This window comes from Balaenoptera physalus (assembly GCF_965194825.1).
Source record: "Balaenoptera physalus genome assembly, chromosome: 7".
In the NCBI taxonomy this organism is placed as follows: Eukaryota; Metazoa; Chordata; class Mammalia; order Artiodactyla; family Balaenopteridae; genus Balaenoptera; species Balaenoptera physalus.
This window is the reverse complement of record NC_138886.1, coordinates 118,832,332-118,856,849: the sequence shown is the minus strand read 5'-3', so window position 1 is coordinate 118,856,849 and position 24,518 is coordinate 118,832,332. Positions and strand designations below refer to the sequence as shown.

The 24,518-nt window shown below is 35.9% G+C and overlaps 1 protein-coding gene across 4 annotated transcripts in view; it reads left to right on the top strand.

The window, feature by feature from the left end:
* The window catches only part of GALNTL6 (polypeptide N-acetylgalactosaminyltransferase like 6), a 1,158,938-nt gene that overhangs the window by 120,473 nt on the left and 1,013,947 nt on the right, over positions 1 to 24,518 (top strand). The window lies entirely within an intron of this gene.

Here is a 24,518-nt window from a genome sequence, read left to right as displayed (position 1 = left end):
ATGTTTTTCTCCAGATATATGCCCAGGAGTGGGATTGCTGGTCATATGGTAACTCTATTTTTAGTTTTTTGAGGAACCTCCATAGTGTTCTCCATAGTGGCTGCACCAATTTACATTCTCACCAACAGTGTAGGAGGGTTCCCTTTTCTCCTGTGTGTGTGTTTTAACACTCTATAAATATACTCTGCCCCCTTTAGTTAGTAACATTTTATATATAATAAAACGTTTTATATGTAATATATATAAATACATATACCTATAGAATATAAAATACATTAAATGATAATTTGCTCATCAATTTATGCTATTTAAGCTAATATGATATTAAGCTAATGGCATATTATACTTTCCTCTCTCACCTTCAAAATTCTAAGTATTTTCTCTTCCATGAGCAATTGTTTCCCTTTGGTTATTTTTGAACTAGTGATATAACATGTCAACACACTTTCTGGAAAATATGCAGTATCTCAGTACAGTTTACTTTAATAAATGATCTCCAGCAAATGCTCTCTTTACATTTGGCATATGCTGTGTTTGAAAAGAAATTCAATTTCAGAAGAATATGGGAAGTAATTTTTCCAAGAGTATGGCAAACTAGAAAAGCATTTATTTTAAAATAAATACAAATATTAAAGTACGTGTTGGTAGTATATGTCTTAGCTGGCAAGACAGTATTTAAAAACGTTTTCTTCAGAGTTTAAAAAGAAAGTGAGAGTTAAGTGTCCAGAAAAGTGACCCAGTGAACACAGACAGACGTGCAGTCTTCTGTGATCCCCAGTGAACTTTGGGAAAGCAGGAGACAGTGGTGTACAAAGGCCAGGCTCTGTTTAACGTGGTTGGGGGACCCTACCTCCTAAGGGCTCCATCCCCAGTTCACCTTTGAGATAACTAAGAAACAACAAATCTTACAGAGATAACGTGCCTATTCTTTCCTTGGCTCTTAGTTCAAAAACACTCAGTTTAGAAATTTGTATTTTAGTGTTCTTGGTTTCCAGGGCAGGGGAAGAAATAAAAACAAATTCTCTCTGAAGCAAAGCAACGTCAATTCAGGCCTCAAAGATTTCCAACAGGTAAACTCCTTTGAATATGATTAACAATGAAAAATATCCTAAAATACATGAGAATGAAAAGCCCAGTGCAGGAGAGGTGGAAGAGGGGCAGAAGTTAGAGTGAGACTGGAAAAACAAATCCCAGATACTGGAATGGCCAGATACAAATTATAAAATAAGTAGTTTAATACACTGATAGAATAAAAGAAGGTAAAATTTTTATAAAAAATTTTTATAAAAATGGCAGCAAAAAGTCTAATAATAAATGAATAACAATGAATGGGTTAAATAGCTGATGTGAGACAATAAAAGAGAGATGGAATAAAATGAAATAGAAATCTGAAGAAATTACATGAAGAAGTGTAGAAAAATAAAGAAGAATACACAAAAGAGAGGCTAAGAGGTAAGGAAGAAAATCAAGGTGTAATAAGGAAAAAAATGGGTCAGGGAGAGGCAAGAGTAAAAGATATAAGTGATAAAACACAAAAGTCCACAGATTCAGAATAAATTGCAAGTTGGAAGAATAAAATGAAATCCATTGGAACCATCAAAGTGACAGAGCAGAATAGCAAATATCTGAAGAACAGCTGGAGAGAAAATACTTATTATTTGGAAAAAAACCCTATTACACTGAGAGCGGATTTCATTATTAAAAATGGGAAGCTCAGGATTTTTTAGAATACTATCTTCATCATAACTTCATTAATAACCATTAATTTAGAATTGTGTACTTATCAAAATATCTGAAGTAAAAATTCAAGATTTGTACTTCGAATCAAGATTTGGAAATGACAGTCATTTTCAAAATAACAAAATCTCGGAGAAACAAGAAAACTTCACTGGTAAAATTTATGAAGACTGAACTTATGGAAATCAGAAAAGGAAGGTCTGAATCATAAGGAGAATTAGTGAGCAAAGAAATTGGTGAAAAAAAAAATCAACTGTAGAAATCAACAATAGGATGTACTTGGTGGGATTAATAAAACTGAAATACAGAACACAAAGTGGTGGGTGATCAAAGTCAAATCATCCTAAGGAGAAGATAATATATTCATTATTTTTGACCTGCTGTGATGATTGTGTATGTTAATATTTCTAAGATATACATTAAATGATGGAAAGAGCATACATAATTCCAAACCTCCGGAAGGAGCCAATGAGATTTTCCATCTCTTGAAGAAACATCCAAAAGACATCCTGAAAGAAGAAAAAGAGAGGAAACCTAGAAAAAGTATGATAAATAGAAAGCATAAAATAAAGTTATAGCAACTTATTCAAAAGTATCAGACTACCTCACAAGTGTAGTAGGTATCAATGCTCTGGGGTTGTATTTTTTTTTTTTTTTGCTGTTATATTTTTTTATATACATTTATTTATTTTATTAATTTATTTTTGGCTGCCTTGGGTCTTCGTTGCTGTGCGCAGGCTTCTTTTAGCTGCAGCGAGCTGGGGCCACTCCTCATTGCGCATGCTTCTCATTGTGGTGGCTTCTCCTGTTGCAGAGTACCAGCTCTAGGCATGCGGGCTTCAGTAGTTGTGGCATGCAGGCTCAGTAGTTGTGGCTCACAGGCTCTAGAGCACAGGCTCAGTAGTTGTGGCACGTGGGCTTAGTTGCTCCACAGCATGTGGGATCTTCCGAGACCAGGGATCGAACCTGTGTCCCCTGCATTGGCAGGCGGATTCTTAACCACTGCACCACTAGGGAAGTCCCATAAATGCTCTCTTTTTAGAGACAGATAGTCATCTTAGATTTAAACACATAACAATATATGCTGTTTAAGAGGGATGCCCTAAAACATAGGAAATAAAAGCTTGAAAGAAGAGGGAAGAAAAAGAGGTATTAAATAACAATGCAAAGAATGTTGCTGTAAATATTAATATTTGGTGAATAGACATTAGAACAAAAAACATTACTATAAGTAAGTCTACTCCATAAGAATATATCTTTAAACTAGGTAGAACTATATATGCATTCTAATGTTATATCCCGTGAAACATACACTGTAGTAAGATGCTTCCAATTATGTTAAGTCAACATTGACTTAGCTATAAGAATAAATTGATAAATCCAACCATTAGATGGGAGATTTTAACAAATAACTCTCCAACTCAGAGATCAAAAAAATAAGCACTAATAAATATATGAAACACAAAAATTAAACACTGTGATATAGTAGACATAAATACAGACATACACTACAAAACCAGATAATGTGCAATATACCCAAGCACACATGAGCATTTAAAAAAACTGGTCTTGTACTAGGCTCTGAACACTGAATTCAAGTTTTCAAGAGAATAAAACAGAACATATTCAATAACGAAACTGGAATAATGAAATTGGAAATAATGAAATAATTCCAATAATGAAATTGGAAATCTGTGGGAAAATTGTTGAAAAACTATTCTGAAAAATTTTAAGACACTTTTGAATTATTACAGGGTCGAATAAGGAATTGTGCTAAACATTAAACTTATGATGATAATAAGGAATTTTAAAAACATATCCAAACTTGAAGGATAACATGATAGTAATAATTGAGACTAGTTTGTAACCTTAAATGCTTCTAGAATTAGGACATTAATGGGAAATGTGCTCAAGAGCTTTGAACCCAAGAAATTAGGAAAAAACCTAAAATTTAAAAAGTAAAATGAAAGAATTTGGAGAAAAGTAATAAATATAAGATTGGCAATCCATGAAATAGAAAATCGTAATGGACAACAGCAAAATAACCTGTTCTTTGAACTAAAACAAATATTTTTTAAAGTTTTGTGAAATTCATCAAGGAAAAGTGTTGCAGTGGGGAGAAGACTTGGGCTGGTACAGATGGTGCAGAATTATTAATGCAGGTAAAATAATATTTGAATACATGAATGCTGATAAATTTAAAGACAGTTAACTAGGACAGATTTGTGTAAGTTTATCACTGCCTAAAATGGACTAAATAGAGGTTGAAAATAGGAATTGTCCCAGAGTCATAAAATAAATGGAACTGTAAGCCCAATATTTTCCACAAATATTGTTTTACAAATTCCACTATTCAAGCAACACGTTTCCCTTCTTATTCAAATTTTTCTAAATACAAGAAGAAAAGGGAAACATTCTCCAAATTTTTCTAGCTAACATTCTCCAAATTATTTAACAATGTTACCAGTACATATAGCCTTATACTAATATGAGATAGGTGAAATATGCAAAAAGAAAAGTAAAAACCAATCTCAGTCACAAAAGTAAATGCAAAAATAAAACCATATTTGTTGATGTTTCTGAATCCAGCAATGTGTAAAAAATGTAGTACCTAACAACCACAGTCACTGTATCCAGAGATGCTAAATTTGTTTAACATTTGAAAGTGAATTAATAAATTTGGATTGAAGCAGTGAAACTACATTATCATTTCAATGAGCAACAACCAAAAAAATCACTTAATAAATTCCAAAGCCCGCTGTGATAATAGCATTTTAGCAAACTAAATGTATAAGCCAACTTTCTTAATCTGATGGAGGATAGCTAAACTAAATCTACAGGGAATATCTTATTTAATGTCTAAATATACAAATGATCCATTTTATAATCATGATGTATGATATAGCCACTGGTTTTCAAAATTCTCTACTTTTAGGTCATAGCTGTCTAATTAACTTTAACAATGAATGAATAGATAAATCTTGAAAAGGGAAAGGAAATCTACTGTCATTATTCATCAGTGATATAATTGTGCAAAAGAAAACAAAATCTATACATGAAATATAAGAATTAATGAGATGTTTAGTAAGTTAGCTGTATTTAAATCACAGCACTAAACAGTTAGAATCTTTTTTTTGGAAATTTACCATTTACAACGAAAATAAAACATAAGATAACTAGGAGCCAGATTGTTCAAAGATGTGCAAGGCCATTACGTTGAAGACTATAATACTTTAAGGAAAGATAATGGAAAAAAAAGGTAATGAAAGAGCTGAAGTAAATTCATTGATAGGAAGACTCAGAATGGTCAGCTCCTCAAAATTAATAATCTATAAACTTAATATAATTCTAATCAAAATTCCAACTGTGTGTGTGCGTGCGTGTGTGTGTGTGTGTGTAAGAACAAAGGGCCAAGAAGAGCCAAGACACAGAAAAAGGGAAACTAGAAGTGGAATGGTTTGACTGACAGATATTGACTTATTATGAAAATATAACCTTTCTGCCCACATGCTATTGGTTTAGGAATAGAAAAACAGATCAAAGGAACAAAATAATCAACTACGAAACACACTCTCTTATGTGTTGAAAATTCACTTACCCGAGTTAGCACTGCAAATAGATTGGAAAAAGGATGAACCATTAAATAAACCATCCTGGGTTTTTGGTTAATATGGAAATTTATCTTTTCCTCACAGCATATATTAAAATCCTTTCAAGCAAATTACTGGCCTAAAGATGAAATGTTCAATCTCTAGAAGAAATTTACCTTGGCTTTGGAAAGAGTTTATTACAAATGAAATGTGCAGTCATCTATTAAAATTAAGTATCACATCAAAAAGTGCCACATATGAAGGGAAAACAGGCCAACAACTCTGAGAATGTATTTACACCACACAGAACTAATAAAGAATTCATGTCAAGAGTATATATACTATTTGAAAAGTTCTACAGTTCATTGAGAAATAGACAACACAAAAGATAATAGAATGAAAGGCATGGGGAGTTATTTCTAAGAAAAAGAAACAAATGCAAAATAAACATAAGAAGATACTCAACCTTATGACAGATTGTGAGGAAAAACAGAAATACCTTTAACAACCATTAAGTTGAAAAAAATGCAGTCTTAAGATATCAGCAGTTTCTGGTGTCTATGCAAATTGGTGTAACAATATCCAAGAAAATGGCCACTGCCTGATAGATAATGAACAAAACCTTATCAACCAGGAAATCCACTCAGAAATATAAAGTGAGTAGTAGTTTTCAAACTTTATCGGACTGAGATACATACATTTAAAAAAGTGAACAGTTAATGAAAAAATATGTACCCTAACTCCATGAAAGGCAAGCTGTCATTTTCTATTCTACTCAATTATACTTAAAAAATTCTCTTCATGACTCACTGAATTAATTCTGTGCCAGTAAAGAGTTGTGATCTTCAGGTTGCACATCCCTAGAGCAACTCCTGCACAATAGAATAGGAAAGTGCACAAGAAATTTCATAGAAGCACTTTTACAATACATAAGAAGGAATGGTCCTGGTGCCTATTTATAAGAAAATAGGTCATAAATTGTGGTGTACAGTCTTACAATGGACTGTTATGTAGCAATAAAAATAAATGAACTTTAGGTCACTAAAGTCAGGTGGAGCAAATACTACAAACTACATAAGAATTAAAAAAGAGGTTTTCATTTCTACAAAGTCTTAAAATATGCTAAATTAAGCAATAACAGAGGGAGAGGGAGAGAGTGATGGATAAGTACTGATGGGTATGTGGAAGAATGTTTAGAAGCAAGTGAATGGATAACACAGAAGTCACAATAATTGTGTCCTCAGGGAGACTGAAGGAATGAGAGTGGGATGGCGAAGGACAAACAGGGTCTTCATAATTATCTTTCCACAATGTTTAATCCCTAAACTGAGGCTCGGTATGGATTTGTTTTCTTTTATTTCTATTTATTATATCTTCCATAGGCAGTCTTTTGAACGTAAATGATTATTTAAGAATTTTTAAATGGGCTGGAAACAATTCTCATCATTTTTCAGTCTTTATTGAAATATACAGAACATACAGAAAAGTGCCCATATTTTAACTGTACAGATACTGAATTTTCACTATCTAAAGAACATCCAGATCAGGAAACGCACCATCCTCAATACCCAATGGCCTTGACTTATCACTATTCTTCCAGGCAACACCTCCCCTTCGAAGGGTAACCACTTCCTTCTAACAGCATAGATTAATTTATATGATTTTAAACTTGATAGATTTCACAGTATTACATGTACTGATATATATTATTGAAAATGGTGTGTGTATATATGTACATATATACACATATATATATACATATGTATACACATATATATTTCAAATTTAATTTTACTGTTTTAAATAATTTTTGTACATTGACCTTATATCCTTTGACCTCAGTAAATTCACTCATTTATTCTAATATTATATATCTTATTTTGTTTTGTTTTTCATAAGCAGTTACATTGTCTACAATTACGATAGTTTTATTTCTTGCTTTTCAATTCTTTGGTCTTTTCTTTCCTTGCCTTATTGCATTGGTGTGAACCTTTGGTACAAAGTTGAGTAGAAGTGGTGATAGTGGGAATGCTAATCTCATTACTAATTTTAAGAGGGATTAAAATTTTTTTTAATTGTTTTTGCTTTAAGTTTTTCGTAAATAGTCTTTAGCACGTTGAGAAAAAGGCCTTCTATCCTTAATTCTTATTCCTAATTTTATTCTGTTAGTAGTTTTTTCATCCTTAATGCATGTTCTATTTTGTCAAATAATTTTTGGCATCTAACAATATGATCATGTTTTTCTCCTTTTTTATGTTAAGGTGGTTAATATATTGCTTAATTTTTGAATGATAAATCAACTTTGCCTTCCTGTGATAAATACTATTGGTCATTAAATATTCCTTGATTTGTACATCCATAAATTTGATTTGGTATTATTTTGGTGGGATTTATGCCTTTATGTTCATGATAGCGATTGATGTGTACTTTCTTTTTTAATGCGTTTGTCAAGGTTTAGTATTGAAGTTATCATGGCTTCTTAAAATCTTGTAGCATGCTCCCTTTTATCCTATTCTCTGAAAGACTAAGATATTTTTTTCTTAAATATTTGGCAGAATTAACCACAAAAATATTTGGGCTTGAAGGGACTGTGTGTGTGTGTGTGTGTGTGTGTGTGTGTGTGTGTGTGTGTGTAAATGCATGAAATAGTAGATTATATATTTTAACAGGTACAAAATTATTCAGGTTTCTAACACTTCTGCTCTGTTTGGTTAAGTGATTTTTTTTTTTACTGATTTTTCTACCTAATCCCTATGTTTGTCAAACTTATTGGCATGTGTAGCATCCTCCTAATATCTTTCAAAGTTTGACCGTTCTTTATGTGGATATAGAAGCTTAGTTGGCAGTTTTCTCTCAACATTAAATGCCATTCCATCACCTTCTGATGCCCATCATTTTTATGAGACATCAACTCTTAGGTGTACTGCTGCACCAATAAAGGCAATATTTCTTTTTTTATCTTCTTGCATAAGGATTTTCCCTTTGTCTCCAATTTTCAGAAATTTTACCATCATAGTTGATGACGTCATTGTTTAATCCACAAGACCATCTCTGCCGATATTGGCCACGGCAAGGTTTTTTTGGTAGCAGTGGGTGCCCTTCTGCATTTTCACAAATTTCAATGTTTGAGAAGTGTTTCTCTTTGGTGGGAAGTAAGTTCTTTCTCTGAATTTGACAGAAGCAGACATTCACTTCCGTAGCCTCCCTTGCAGCTAAATTGTGGGCACATAATTCAGTCTTGGACCCAAACTGAGTTTTTTAATAAAGAGCTGGACAAGGAGGTCTCGGAATTGATGGCTGTTGGAGCAGCACACGTGTCCACAAGCAGCTGGTGGTGTGTTGCTGTGGCCACATTCTGAGTCCAACACTGATCATTCTTCAGGAAAACAGTTCTGGTTTGGGATGCTATTTTTAGCAGGGTAATGCCTGAGCTGTGTTCCTCAGATCTCTCACTGATTCTGTTAGCTTCCCATATCATTTATATTACATTTTCTGCTTAAATTAGCTGGATTAGGTTTCTGTTGCAACTAAAAACTATCATCATCTCTGACATCTCCTGTCACATCCTTCACAACAAGTCAGTCATCAAATTCTATCTCAGGTACATCTTTCAAATAAATCTTCTTTTTTTAATAAATTTATGTATTTTATTTATTTATTTTTGGCTGCATTGGGTCTTCATTGATGTGCACGGGCTTGCTCTAGTTGCGATGAGTGGGGGCTACTGTTCGTTGCGGTGCACGGGCTTCTCATTGCAGCGGCTTCTCTTGTTGGGGAGCACAGGCTCTAGGTACGTGAGCTTCAGTAGCTGTGGCACGTGGGCTCAGTAGTTGTGGCTCACGGGCTCTAGAGCGCAGGCTCAGTAGTTGTGGCGTACGGACATGTGGGATCTTCCCGGACCAGGGCTCGAACCTGTGTCCCCTGCGTTGGCAGGCGGATTCTTAACCACTGCGCCACCAGGGAAGCCTCAAATAAATCTTATATCGTTTCCCATTTCCTTGTAAATCAGTTCTAATCCTGTACATGGACTATTGAAGGAACCCTTCTTGATAGCCTGCAATCCACTTACATGCAGCACCACCAATTATTTCGGTTTAGATCTCACGCTTAAAACCGTCTAATACTTTTACATTGACATTAGGATAAAATCCCCAACCATTGTCATGACTTTAAGAGCTCCTAGGATGTAGAACTTACGGACTCTGAGGCTTCACCCCTCACCTCTCTTGTCAGCACTAACTCTGCTTTCTTTATTTCAAAGATACATTGTGGTTTTATATTCTATTCAGTTTTTGAAAGAAAATCCATTATCTTGAACATGTTAATAACTGGGCAATATGCTAACTTAATGAAATTCTAACAAATATTTTATGTAAAGATTTTTTTGTTTGTTTTTTCATTAGAAAACCTGTAACCTCTTATTTCATCCATAGCTTCCAAAATAAATTTGGAAGAATGAATATTGTAAAATATGCTTAGCCTAGGAAATATACAACAATTAGAATGTATATGAGATTTTTCTTCAACTTAGTAAATACAAAATATTGTATGTGGAGTAAAGAAGAATTTCAAGATCAAACTTTATAATTAATGACATATTAAGTATAATCAATTGGACAGGGTCTCACATTTTACCATCTTTCACAAACTATGCAATTCTAAGAAAATTGGAGTATGATATGCAAGAAATTTTTTGACAAAATTATAGTGCTGTTGGGAAATTGTTGCCTTATGTGAATACAAACATTTGAGTGAATTAATCATTAGGCAGTGTTCCCATAGGTAAGATACTAAGCCTGGACCATGGAGTTTAAAAGATTTCATCATCTTGGAGATTGATCAGCAATTAGAGCTATTTAAAGTAGCTCTAGAGCTATTTTAAAATAGAGTTCTTTAAGATAATTTTAGGTTTTTTGTGTTGTTTAGTTTTCCATTAGAATTATACCACTTTAATGGATATAGCTTATCAGAATTAATATTTTATGTGAACTGGTGGTGTCCTTTTTTATAAATTTTTCTTTAAATTTCTCTTTACAATAATGAATGAATCCCACAGAGCAATAGACAGTGTGAGGTCAAAATATTGTCCTGCAAAAAACAGATGCCCCATGTGATGATGCCAGCATTCAAGTGGCAGTGGACCACCTGTTGTCCTGAAGTAAAATTTAAAAAAGAAAAAAACAACCCCCTTTAAAAAAAGTAAACCATCAACATAAAAGGAAAAACAAAGGTCATTTTTGAAGACATTCCTATTTCATCTTTTCCTTAGTTGGAGTTTAAAAACAAGAGAAAGCAAATTAAGCAATATGCTTATCTTCTTCCTTCTCCTTTTACTTCTTACCCTCCTTACTTTTGACTAAAAACGTGGGCGTTTATTACTTCATATGTAAAGGAGACCTGTAGCACCAGATTTTATGTAGGTGTCCTTCTTCAGTTAGCATGGCCTTCTGATCTGCACCGTCTATTTTTGAATATGATAACTCGTTACAACAGTGCCTATAACAGCAAGGAAACCAAATTAGAATCAAGTTTTGCCATTTTTTTTAAAAAGGGGGGACTACAGGAAGAAATAAATAGCTTTACAATGAGCAAATTTTAGGGAACTGCTTCTGTTTAAAAACAAAACATACACTAGAAATTGAAAACTCAGAGAAATGACTGCTTTTTCTTATTCTAAAATGGAAAAAGGCAATGTTGCATAACAGCAGGAGTTTTAGAACCTCACTCAGAAGGTAAATAACAGATCATCTCAAAAAAGGGAACGGTGGAGTTGAAGTATTTCCAGTGATGGGCACACCCCAAGTATAGATACATTAAACTGGCAGTGTTAATCTAGTGACTTTTGTCTCTTCTGTTTTCAATAGAGAAATCATTAAGAGGAAAAAAATTGGGAAATACAATCAAGGGTGTATATCACTTTTAATTCATAGGACCATAGTGTATTAAATTTGGGAAAGATAATAGATATGAAAGAGACTAGAATTCTCATTTTATCATGAGATGAGTGTCTGGTATGTCCAAAAGCAATAGTAAATGATGTAGCTGGGAATAAATCCAGGTCATAGGGCTTTCTGTTCTGTATTTTTTCAATACACTGGTAATTTACATCATCTGTATGTTTATACTGAGATTATGGAAAAGGTCTGAACCTTTCTCGTTTCCCCTTCCAGAGCTTAAAGAAAAGCTTACATAGTGATTTAAATAGTGACAATTTGCTTAATCCCAAAAGGAAAATAGGCTGAAGAAAAAAAAGATGTGAATGGGGTAAATTGTTCATGTATACACACAGTTAACTTCATAGTGTAGACATTTTTAAACCAATTTTTTTGCTTGTCTATAGAAAGTATAAAGATATCACTTCAGTTAGTCCTAAGGAGTAGTGCCAGCCTAACTGTAAATAAGTGTAAATCCTCTCTTACTGGGACAGAATCTATTTCCATCTCGGTGAGCCAACTTCAGCACCAATGACACTTAATAATCCATATTGACAGAAGGACATAAAAACCTGCATTCAACAGTGTTTCTGTTGGGAGGAAATTCTCCAAGGATTTCTTGTATTTCTGCACATCTTGAGGGCAGAGGAATCACATGCCCTTATTCTGGACATCTTTACAAAGATGTTTTATAGCAAATGGCCTCAGAAGATAGAGATACTGTGGATGCCTTGTTCCAGTGTTATAAAGGTAATGTCTCCCTCCAAGGTGAAGCAGGCAGGCTTCTGCCCGTTATAGAAAGGTCAGGTTTCCTAGGCTTACGTGTCCTCTCTTGTCGTGTAAGTCACTGAATGTTCTGGCATCACCTGGCCCTTTTCTCAGCACCCATTGGGAATTGGGGCGGAGGGAACAGGCATCAGTAATACTGGCTATTGCAATTTCTGTGAACAAGAGAGTTTTTTTTTTCTGAGACCCAAGAGTCTCGTGTCTTCTGCCCATGTCTGAGAAGCTGACGGACTAACTAGTAAGCTTGCAAGTGGAGTAAAACCTCAGACCCTTCACAGTTCTTGACATTATCGTCTTTCCATTCCTGCAGTTCATTCTGCATGCTTCTATCAGACTCACATTTATCAGGCCCCTGTCCCATTTTATCATATTTCTATCAAAAATCTCCAATGTTTTCCAATGATTAGGATTCTCTCCAAGGAATGTAAAACCTGCGATTATATGATTCCAACTTTCCTCTGTGTCCCATTCAGTAGAGATTCTCACCAAGAAATGAAAAGCTTTTCATCGTGTGGCTCCAACCCACCTTTTTAATTTTACTTCTTGTGCCCTGAACAAATCCCATTTTCCCACCCCTGTGGTCTTCATCTGTTATTGCCTACCATCTGACCATATTGTCTTTTCCCTCATTTCTGTTGTTTTTCAAGAACACTCTAACTTATTACAGGAAGGTGGGCAGTTATTGTAGTGGCAGCTGCGTGGCACCACCCTGACCCCTGTTCAGGAAGGAGAGATTTAAACCCTCACAGCTGCTGGAGGTGGTGTCAGCGGGCATCCTCAGGGTGTTTGTGTCTGACAGTTTCCCTGGGGCCCTCAGAGCTTCCTTGGTCAAGGTCGGACCTCCTTCCCAGAGGCAGCCCATGTCAAATGACCAATGAAGAGGTACTAAGACTCGACTCAGGTTTGCAGTGGAGTCTTAGTACCATTCCAGCTGCGCACTTCCCTGCTGGTTTGGGTGATGTTTTGTGGTGACTACATCACAATCCTGCTATTTTTCCTCTTTCTTGTCAATAAGCTTCCTGCCCACAAATCTCTGTGTCGGACTCTGCTTCCCGGGGAACCCGCCTGCAGCAGTTAACAACCATAGAGAATGTAATCTTCTTGAGAAAAGGCCGGCCTCTCCCTTGTTTTCTTGTATCCATTCAGGCACCTCTAATAATAGCTCTTCAGTAAGTGTTTGTTGAATGAAATTGAACTGAATGGAGAAGCTAACCTTGCATTTTTTCATTAGCATCCAAAATAAATACAGAACATGGTATGAGGCGATATCTTCCCAACCTAGTAGTGGATATAAAGTGAGAAATATATTTTAGAAACCAGAATCAGGGAAAAAGACCCCCTGCTACTCAAAAGAAGGGTCAAAGGGACAGTATAATTTGAATTGTATCTAGTCTTTCCTATCTAAAAATAGCTATGATTGTATTTGTCGGAAATAAATTAAGGGAAGATATTGCAGAAATAAATTCAGAGAAAGGAAGGGAAAATATTCATTCACCATCACTTTTATGAATGAGTCTAATGGTTTAAACAGCAGCAGTGAGTGGGAGAATTTATATGCATAAAGCCAAATAAGAATGGTTCTAATGTTTCTCATTGGCCAGGGCTACTGTAAGCTTTCTCTCAGAAAGCAACCTTGAAAAATTACTCTTGAAATTCTTAAGAAGTTTTAAAACAATATCCTAGCCTAAGATATTTTAAATAGCTCCAAGAAAATAGATGTTATAGCAATAACTTGCTAGTAGACGTTGAAAAAAAAAAAACAAAGCTAAGAATATGAGAAACAACCAATCGTACCAAAAGCTCTAAGTATATTTCAACAATAACCAGCATCTACCCACTTACATTTTCTCATTACTCTTTCAAGCACTGGAAAGCTTTAGAGAACTGATTCCATACTGTAAAATGTGTTTTCAGTTTGATAAAAAGCTACTAGATTATAAACAAGTGTGTGCTCTTGGGCATATTGAATGTTTGTTCAGTGTCAACAGGTATACTTGTTCCTTGTTTGGGCTTTGCAGTAAATGATGGGTCATGGCCTTCCATTAAAAAGAATCTTTAATCTTTCAGTTTATATATCATCTATTTTCCCAGCTGAGTCTTTTAGTCATTGGCCCTTAACACCCAGAATAACAGCTTTGTGATTCTGCTTGCAGCTTTTTTCCCCTTAGTGTTTTTTTCCCCCCAGATATATTTCTTCTACTTGAAATATCATCCCTTGAGAAAATGTGTTGAAAAAAAGGTCATCATTATTTGAAATGGTTATTGTCTAATTATTATCCTGTTCCCTTCACGTCTAATTTATTATTTGTTAGACACGAATTTATTACTATTTGGCAATACCTGTACGACTCTCTTCACATTTTCATTGCATTTCTTTCATAACATTTAAATATTAAAAATAATATTTAACATGAAAAAGATTCTCTTCTTCTGTGATACTTCTTTCTTGTGGCATCTAAAATTTGGATTTTTTTTTCGAATTAAAAGTAGCAAAAGCATAACCTAAAAGCATGATGCCAAGTGCTAAATGAGACCCTTAAGTATTCTAAACCAATATACAGTATTTGACTCTGCTTTTTTTTTTTTTTTCCCCCCACGGTTTCTCCTGGTAGGTGCTGTTGGGATTATAGGTGGGATTATTAATTGTACAGAATCGCTCAACACACTGGAGGCCGTTAGCATGCGGAGCCCTAGGGGGTAAATGTCCAGCGCAGCCCCTAATCGTTATGACAACCACAAGAGTCTGCACACATTTCCAGGTTCCTCCCGGGGGAATCGCGCTGCCCCATTTTCTTACGCCGCTTCTGACGCTAATCTTTATTACTGGTTAGTGTAGCAATTTCTTCTACTTACTGTGTTCTCCTCAACTTCCCACTCTCACCATTCTAACCAGACCAATACGTTTAATGACAGACCTCCCCTGCTCAAAAGATTGCAGTGGTATCCGTATTCATTTTCAAGGCTGCAGTAACAAAGTATCACAGACTTGGTGACTTAAGGCAACAGTAATTAATTCTCTCAGCGTTCTGGATGCCAAAAATCCAAAATGTAGGATGTGGCAGGTCCAGTTCCTGCTGGAGGCTGTAAGGGAGAAGCCGCCCTCTGCCTTCTCCTAGTTTCCGGTGACGTCCGGCCGTCCTTGGTGGTCCCTGGCTTGTAGACACACCCCTCCCGTCTCTACCTCCGTCTTTACACTGCCTTCTCCTCTGTGCTTCTTTGTATTCTTTTCTCTCTCATGAGGACACTCTCACTAGATTTAGGGTCCCCCGATCCACTGTCCTCTCACAACTTGATTACATCTGCAAAGATCCTATTTCCATATAGGGTCATGTTCAGAGGACATGAATTTTGTCTTTTTGTATCTGGTTGTCCATCATTTGCCCCACCTTTTCATGCAGGCAGTTATTTTTAGTCCCTTAGAGTTTCTTTGTATTTTATTGCCTGAGGTTTGTCCAGGTGCAAGCACTGCAGCAAAGGGTCCCAGGTTCCAGGCCCCTGCCTGTCTCCCTTAGAGCAGCTCTCCCCTATTGCACTTCTGGGGTTCACACCCCATAGCCTGTCACTGCTGGACACTATGTCACGCACCAGGTTGTAATAGCAGAGGAACTGGGTTTGATTCCACAGGGCTCGAGGCAAGAGTTATATCACCATGTGTCCATAGACCATTACACGTGTCCTGTGCTAATTAGTTAATTATCTAATTAATGCCAGTAGCTTTAGTTGTCCTTCATAAATGGCATGGGAGGTATCTCACCAATTTATTTGTATGGGATTATTGAAGAGCAAATGCTATAGTACTTCTATGCTGAAATATTTGTTTTGTGTCTTCACTCTTGATTTGGTGTGCTTTTTTTTTTGAAAACATTTTATTTATATAAAAATAGCACTGTATTTTCAAGAATCGCCCTTTTGGGTAACAAACTCCTTCAAAAGCCACATGGCTGGGACCTCAGCTGGAGGACCTTTCTCCACATGATCCTGCATTCTGTAGGGCTCGTTTGCCAGGTGGTGGTGGGGTTCTCGGAAGCAAAATCTGTGGTGTGAGCACTTTGCAAGCCTCTGTTTGTGTCACCTTTGCTAGAGTCCCGTTGTCCAAAACTATTCCTATGGCCAAACCCAGTTCCAAAAGGGCTCGGTGGCCTGTAGTCTCAAGCTACTCACATGCCAAGCGGAAATCAATTCCACCTCTACCACGTGGTTTTGTGGCATACACATGTATAAAATCAATATTTAAAATTACTAATATATTTTACACTGCCCTCTTCTGAGGGTATAACAATTTAATATACAGTAGCTTTATGATTAGATCTTGTTATTAAATCATTCCTTTAACTTGTTAGTACTGTTATTGATCCTTTTAACTAAGCACTATGTTCGTTACTCTGTGTTGAGTTATCTTTTAGACAATTAGATTTGTTGTTTGCTTGTTTGGTCAGGGAAAAGATCCGGAGGCACGTTTGATGTACAGTTGACCCTTGAACAATGCAGGGGTTGGGGTGCTGACCCCCTACAGAGTCAAAAATCTGCATATAACTTTTGACTCCCCCAAAACTTAACTGCTAATAGCTTACTGTGACTGGAAGCCTTATTGATAACATAAGCAGTCGATTAACACATATTTTGTTTGTCATATGTATTACTGTGTCTTAGAATAAAGTAAGCTAGAGAAAAGAAAATGTTACTTAAAAAATCATGAGGAAGAGAAAATTCATTTATAGTACTGTACTGTATTTATTGATACTCTAAGTTTACATCCCCTGTTTATAAGATGAATCATCTGTCAGTAAGTACATCAATATTGTCTTACATGATACAAAACACTGTAGATGTGATGCATATTACTAACACCAGATATCAAAAATAAAAAGATAATGTGAAAAATTTCATATTTATTTACAGCTTTAACGATTTATGCATTGAGAAAAATGAAACAGCAGTGTGGTTGCTTTATGGCTGCCTAGTATAATCAATACAATTGCCTCATGGTAGCCTAGCCTATACACTACTGAATGATTCGTTAACAAAATTTTTATGACATACAGTATTACAGTTATGTTCATATTATGATATTGGTAACATTGCTACATCAAAAAAAACCAAAAAACACTTCCCTGTGATGATAGGCTGATATGCAGTTTCTCCGGTTACAAGAGTGAGAGGCATACTGTACAGTAATGTAATTCTTTGAAAGCAAAGTTATAAAATAGTAAGAAAACTAACACATTATTAATTTTTTTAATTAAATATCACTCACCTATGCCTATGTAAGGATAGGTTATCCACTTCAATACAAGTCTTGCACACAATGTTCTGCATGTATATTTTTGTAAATTTATTTTTTAAAAATCCATGTATAAGTGGACCTGCGCAGTTCAAACCCATGTTGTTCAAAGATCAACTGTATATGAAATTGTATGATTACAATTTATACCTAGTTATATAAACATAAGGTTTTACTAAATTAAAAACTTTTTATTTCAAACCAAATTTTAAAAAGCAACACAGTACATGGAAAATATTTTAGTGGTTTCCGTTTGGGTCTACTTGGATTTGACCTTGCTTTCAGTACACATTCATACAATTAACTTCTCATAAATGCAAAATTATTATCTATAAAATTAGGAATGTTTGGCTGGATATTATTATAAGCTGTGCTAGAAACACTCCAAATCATGTAATTCTAGATCTTCATTTTTTCATAGAGGGTTTATCCACTCTGTTTTGGTGAAGTATGTTCTACAAGGGTTTCTGGAGGCTAGAATTTCTGTGAATGACACAATACAAAAATAGCATTATTGAACCTTCCTCTTTAAAGGGAACTGTTACCAAAATAATGAAATATACTATACATTAGTGGGATATAATACTATAATCTAACAAAAATATAAAGATATTTATAGAAATATTAAACAATATTCTGTTTTCACCAAATGTTATTCTGAATTCAGCTTCTTATCCTCCGCACCACCTCCACACACAGATGAGGCTAGCCCACTTCACACTTTCAGCAGGAGAAAGGAAGTTGTATGTGGGAGGAGTATAGGATTTAGGGTTTCTAAGTTTGCAGTTTTATACTGATTTTTTATACTGCTTTGTCTTGGGTCTCAAGTATTTCCTGACGTGTCTTCCTTTGGAGGAAAGAAGTGGAGGAAGTGTCTTAGTCTCCTAGGGCTGCCATAACAAAGTACCATGAAGCAGAATGCTGAAAACGTCAGAAATTGATTCTCTCAGAGTTCTGGAAGCTAGGAGCCTAAAATCAAAATGTTGGCTGAGCCAAACCTCTAGGGGAAGATCCCTCCTGTGGTTTCCACCTTATGATTCCTTGGTTTGGGGGAGAAAATCTCCAGTTTCTGCTCCATCTTTACACGGCCATCGTCCCGTGTCTGTCTGTGTGCAGATTTTCCTCCTCTTACAAGGACACCAGTCATATTGGATTAAGGCCCCCTGTAATCCAGAATGACCTCATCGTAAACTAATTCTGTCTGCAAAGGCCCTGTTTACAAATAAGGTCTCATTCGTAGGCACCAGGGCTTAGAACTTCAACATATTATTTAAGGAGGGGACACAATTCAACGCATAACAGAACCTAAGGGGGAACAGTGCTAACATTTTCTAGTGCCCTTGTTTTGATTAGTTATTATAGATCCTCAATAAATGATAAAAATTATTTATAATATAAATTATATATCATTACATTATAAATTATTATTATTATAGAAAACATGTATATAGAACTTATGATGTACCAGGTTCTATTTTAAATGCTTTACAAATATTAACTCATTTATTGAACTGACATGAGAATCCAGGTGTCTTACCGTGAATTGATAAGACATTGATCAGCAAATTCTGTTTTACTCTTTTTTCAAATTCTGTTTTAGAATTTAGAAAGGCATTCTTGAAATTGGACATTTTGTTTTTGTAATCTTGTCCTTTCTGTTTTAATTACGCCATGCATCGTAAAAGTCTTCAACATCTGTGAAGTTTTGACTTGCAAAACGTCCGGATAGTCTGCAAATTTCTCAGTCGGTTTATTTAAACTTTTTTGTTTGTTCATTATTAGGGATTGAGCCAGTCCCATTGAGCCAGATACTATTACCAATGAAAGCAGGCCTGCCACACAGCTGAAGGCCACCATTTATTATATACACTATGTTTCAGACCCTTATTCATGCTGATATCTGTTCAAGTCGTAATTACCGCGTTTCCACAACTGGTCTCTTTTCACAATCCCCCTAATTCACTGCAGCATAAACACAGAAGTGAAAAATACATTGCCAGGTAATGATAAGGTTGTTTATAAATAAGATACATATAAAGAATAATTTGTCCCCTCTTGGACACATGCTGGTTATTTCTGAAAACTTTGACAAAAAGTTTTTAAAACAGTAAATTATAAACAAGTCTTTGGGTTTTACTCATAAAAGTGTCACTAATACCCAGTTATAGAACATAATGATTTAATTATATATTTAAGTAATATAATTAATAAAATATTTTCTATATTCGGCATCTTAGAGAGAAATGAATTTTGTCACGTCCTAAGGAAAGAACCATGATATAATTTTTGCAACCATCTCGCACTCATCCATTTTAGCAGCAACACGATTCTACAAAACATTAGGGTGTTCATATTGACTTCCTAAATGATGCTTCCTTAATAACACTTGAAAAATTTTGCTCATAGCCTCTTATCACAAGGTGGCTATGTGTCTTGTTTTGTAGGCTTTGCAATATCACACAAGTCCATTATTCCCACTGACGTTTTCTTAGTGACCAGTTAGCTCGTTTATATTCTACGGAAATGGCACAATGAGTGGGGAATGCCAGTAGCAACCACTAATCCTCCATGTAACAATCCAACCTTGGATTGTAAACACTGCGCTAGGCATTGTGCTCACATTATTCCATTTATTATTCTCAATAAGCCTGTATTATAGGCTCTGTTAGTACCTCCTTGGGGACACTGCGGCTCAGTGAACAATTTTCTACAGGTCATACTACTAGTAGATGGTGGGGCTGGGATTAACACCCAGGGCTTATGGCTCCAGAATGTGTTCTCTTAAGAATTATGCTACACTACGCATCTCATAGTGGCTCTGCCTCCACATAATTATTATGTGGCTACTATATACTCATCTCTGAGCCTATTAGTGAATGGCCAAGAAAAAGAAGTAAAGTCTGTGGCCTTTCCTTTAGAGAAGAGAACATGCATAAATGAAACTATTAAAATTAATTATACAAGAAAATAAGCTGATTTTTTTGTCCTGAGAATGTGTTAAAGAGACTAGGCTGAACTGGGGTGAGGTTTTCATTGAATTAGAACTTGAAAGACATACTAGAGAAAAGAAAAAGCTAAAGAAGGGCATCTGGGTGGACAAAAGGGCAAAGGTCAGATCTGAAGAGAATGAAGACAATTACCTGAACATTTCAGTGAATGAAAGATACCCTTTTAAAGGCGATTTACTCAACTTTAGGTAACTCTGATTTTGTCACTCTTCAATTTTGGAATATGGGAAGTTCAGCAATAGAAAACAAGTAATAGTAACTATAATTGTGATGCCTCAGGTATTTTTGGAACACAATTCAAATTGTCAAAATTTTGAGTTCTTTGGAGAAGAAAGAACTCAAATAAGCTGTCAATTAACTCCAAAATTTACTTGGAGTTTATACACAAATCAAATTTTTAGCAAACACCTATAAGATGGACTTAATAGGAAATTGGTATCATTATACAGTTCTCATTTATGGGCTACCCATAGAAGATGTAAAAATGGAGGCCAGAGCATATGTGGTGAAGTCAAATTTTATAAACCCATGTATTTTCCTAAGTGTATATGTATTGATGAGGTAAGGCTAGATTTTGCTGGAGTCAAAACTTCAGTTTCTTTGTAAATAAAGACTAGTTTCTCCTTCACACAAAATCACTTCCAAACGAGGACTCAAAGGTCCAGGGTGTTTCTTTCTTGTGACCCCACCGTTTCTACACATCACTCCATGATGTCTAAGAAGGGAAGAGGAAGGTTTGTATGTTCAATATTAAGTGACTTTGCTCAGAGGCGACTCCCATGACATCTGTTCAGAGCTATTTCACCAAAACTAGTCACCTAACTAGTAACTAAGCTGGCCCTACCTAATTACAAGGGAGCTGATAGGTTGAAAAATACAGGGATTTTCAGGGATTGATAACCATCTTTGCTACAGCATAGAGTGGTACTTGCACAGGACATCAGTAAAGGATGAGCATATAATGGTTCCCATGCAAAAATACATCTGGGATGGGCTTTAAGAATTAAATACATATGGTGGGTCTACTTAACACTTTTAATATGCTAAAAACATGGGGAATATTTACAAGAAGAGTACTTAACACGTGCATTTCTCAAACTTCCCATACTGCAGGCAATGGTTACTGTGTCTAGATAGGTCTGCCCTCTCAGGGTTTTTCAGGGGCGAGAAATGTGTGGGTATTTTCTATGAAGTGGATGTGGGTCATTTAGGAAAGACTTCAACAGCAAAAGTCCACATGATTTGGACCATACACGAGTCAAGGGCTTAGGAAATGGAATGCTTCACCCATAACATGAATGTTGCAAGTGAAGGGTCCCCAGAAACAAAAATCTCTAAAGAACACAAAAAATTCTTATAGAGAAAGATCACTTTTAACCATCTCCCAAAGAGCATGAAATCTACCCAACCAAGTCGGAAGTACTCTGTCACCTTACCACCCTTTTGTCCCATCTTCTCAAAATGTTCAAAACCACAGCTAGAAACTAAGGAAACAGATGAGATGTAAGAGAGCAGAGGCCAGTTGTATTTTTTCCCTGACTAAGACATGTGCCAGTCATGGCTCTGGGCATTCAGAAAGGGGGAGGGGAGGTCTTTACTTCAAATGGCAGTTGAAGCAGGTTGATTAACATGTTGGATTTGTTATTTAATCCAGACTTTGTGTTGTGACTTAAAGTGACTGTAGAACAATTTATGACTCAGGAATGAACAGAAAAGTTAATTATGTGCCCAATTTTTCATGGAATTATTACCCTGAACGTATAAATATTAAAGAAGGAAGGGGATTGTACTCGTTTGCTCGGGCTGCCATAACAAAGCACTACAGACTGGGTGGCTTAAACAACAGAAATTTACTTATTCACAATTCTGGAGGTTAGAAGTTCAAGATCAAGGTGTCGGCAGGGTTGGTTTCTTCTGAGGTCTCTCCTCTTAGCTTATAGGTGGCCGTATTCTCCCTGTATCCTCACGTGGTCTTCCCTCTGTGTGTGTCTGTGTCCTAATTTCCTTTTCATATAAGGACACCAGCCACAGTGGATTAGGGCCCACCCTAATAAGCTCAGTTTAACTTAATCTACCTCTTTAAAGACCCTATCTCCAAACACAGTCACATTCTAAGGTACTGGCTGTCGGACCCCAGCACATGAATTCTGAGGACACACAACACAGTTGTAACAGTGCAGTTTCATCATGAATCATATTCAATGCATCTGTTGCCTCTTGTTAAACTTTCTGGTATTAAACTATCAATTTCCTGGAATAAATTCAGCTTGGTCATTGAATATAGCACTTACGATACATTCCTGGATTCTAATACAGTTTTTTAAAAATCTGTATTCACAAGACAGATGAACCTATTGCTTTATGTTTTGCATATATTTATTAGGGTTTGTAATCTATATTATGGGGGCAAATCTGTCACAACAGATTAAACAACCTACAGGAAATGGATGATTTTCATAGAACAATATGCATTAATACTTAAGTAGGGGCTTCCCTGGTGGCGCAGTGGTTAAGAAGCCGCCTGCCAACACAGGGGACACGGGTTCAAGCCCTGGTCCAGGAAGATCCCACATGCTGCGGAGCAACTAAGCCCATGTGCCACAACTGCTGAGCCTGTGCTCTAGAGCCCGTGAGCCACAACTACTGAGCCCACGTGCCACAACTACTGAAGCCCGTGCGCCTAGAGCCCGTGCTCCGCAACAAGAGAAGCCACCACAATGAGAAGCCCGCACACCACAACCAAGAGTAGCCCCCGCTCACCACAACTAGAGAAAGCCCATGCACAGCAATGAAAATCCAATGCAGCCAAAAATAAATAAATATATAAATAAATTTATTTAAAAAAAGGCAAGTAGCTAATTAGCAAAAAACATTGAAAACTAATGTACATGTTTACCATTTTTAAAGGTTCTAGGTATATAATTAGTCATATATGCTAAGTATTAATATTTGCTGCTACCGCATCCCTAAAAATCTCAGTGATTAAAAAGTTGACTTCTATCTAAGTAAATTCAGCAACGTTCTGGGGGGAGTGTGTCTCTTTTGTGGCTTCTCTCCAATAACTTGCTCAGAGATTCCGGCGCCATTCAGTCTGTGGCTTAGATGTCATCAAGCAATCAGGGGTAGGAAGAGAGAGTGGGTGGGCGGGTACATCCATGTTAAACTGTCTCCGTTGTAACCCGTCTGCTCGGCTCACGTTCCAAGTACGGCACAGGGTCACATCTCCCTGTAAGAGGCCGATGATAGTAGTTGAGCTGTGCATCCAACATGGGGAAACGCGTTTCATGAGCATTTTGTTAGCCTCTGTCACAGATGTGTTCACTGTGAAGTTTTAGCCAAACTCTAAAAACTTAATTCAATGTTTTCTAAGTCCTTTCAAGCCAGGAAGCCAAAACAAACAATATGAAAACAACTTTGAAGTCTCCAAAGTCAATCTGACAATGAAGGATAAATTTAATTGGAACCTGATTTTAATAGTCATGACTTCTGAAGTGCAGATAGACGTTTAAAGAAAAGACATAAAACTAAAAGTATTTCCCAGCTACTTCATGTTGCAAAATAGTGGGCATTTCTTGGCTCATTAAAAAACATCTGGAATACATATGAAATCAAAATAAAAGAAACTTGCATTGAAATATAAAATACATCTTTTAAGTTTTACTTAACACTTAGGGAGGTGGTATCAGATAATATAAAATGTGTCAGTTTTAGAATTAAGTAAATTTTCAAACTTCTGCACAGTTACTTTCTAGTTTTTGATATCAGGCAGGTCACTTAAGCTTACTTTGCCTAGGTTTCCTCAACTATGAAATGGAGAGAACTATAAGAGAGCACAACGTTTATATCGGATTCAAATGGCAGAATATCTGAATTGTACCCAGGTCAGTAGTACCATACTATGGCCACCCACATAAATGGTGGTGGTTTTTTCAAACCATCATTAATATCTTTAACATTATATCAAATAATTTACTTTTTTTTTCCACTTTGTAATCTTCAAGACTTTGGTAGAGAAAGTATTGTAAATTCATACTTTGAGGTTAATTACTTCATGCCCCCTAACCCTTTCAAAATACATCATAATGATAGACAAAGTATAAAAGACACAGCCCAGCCAAAAATAAAAAAGACATCTCCAAGACCAGAAATTGGATAAAAATACAACTCAACAAATAGAGTTGAA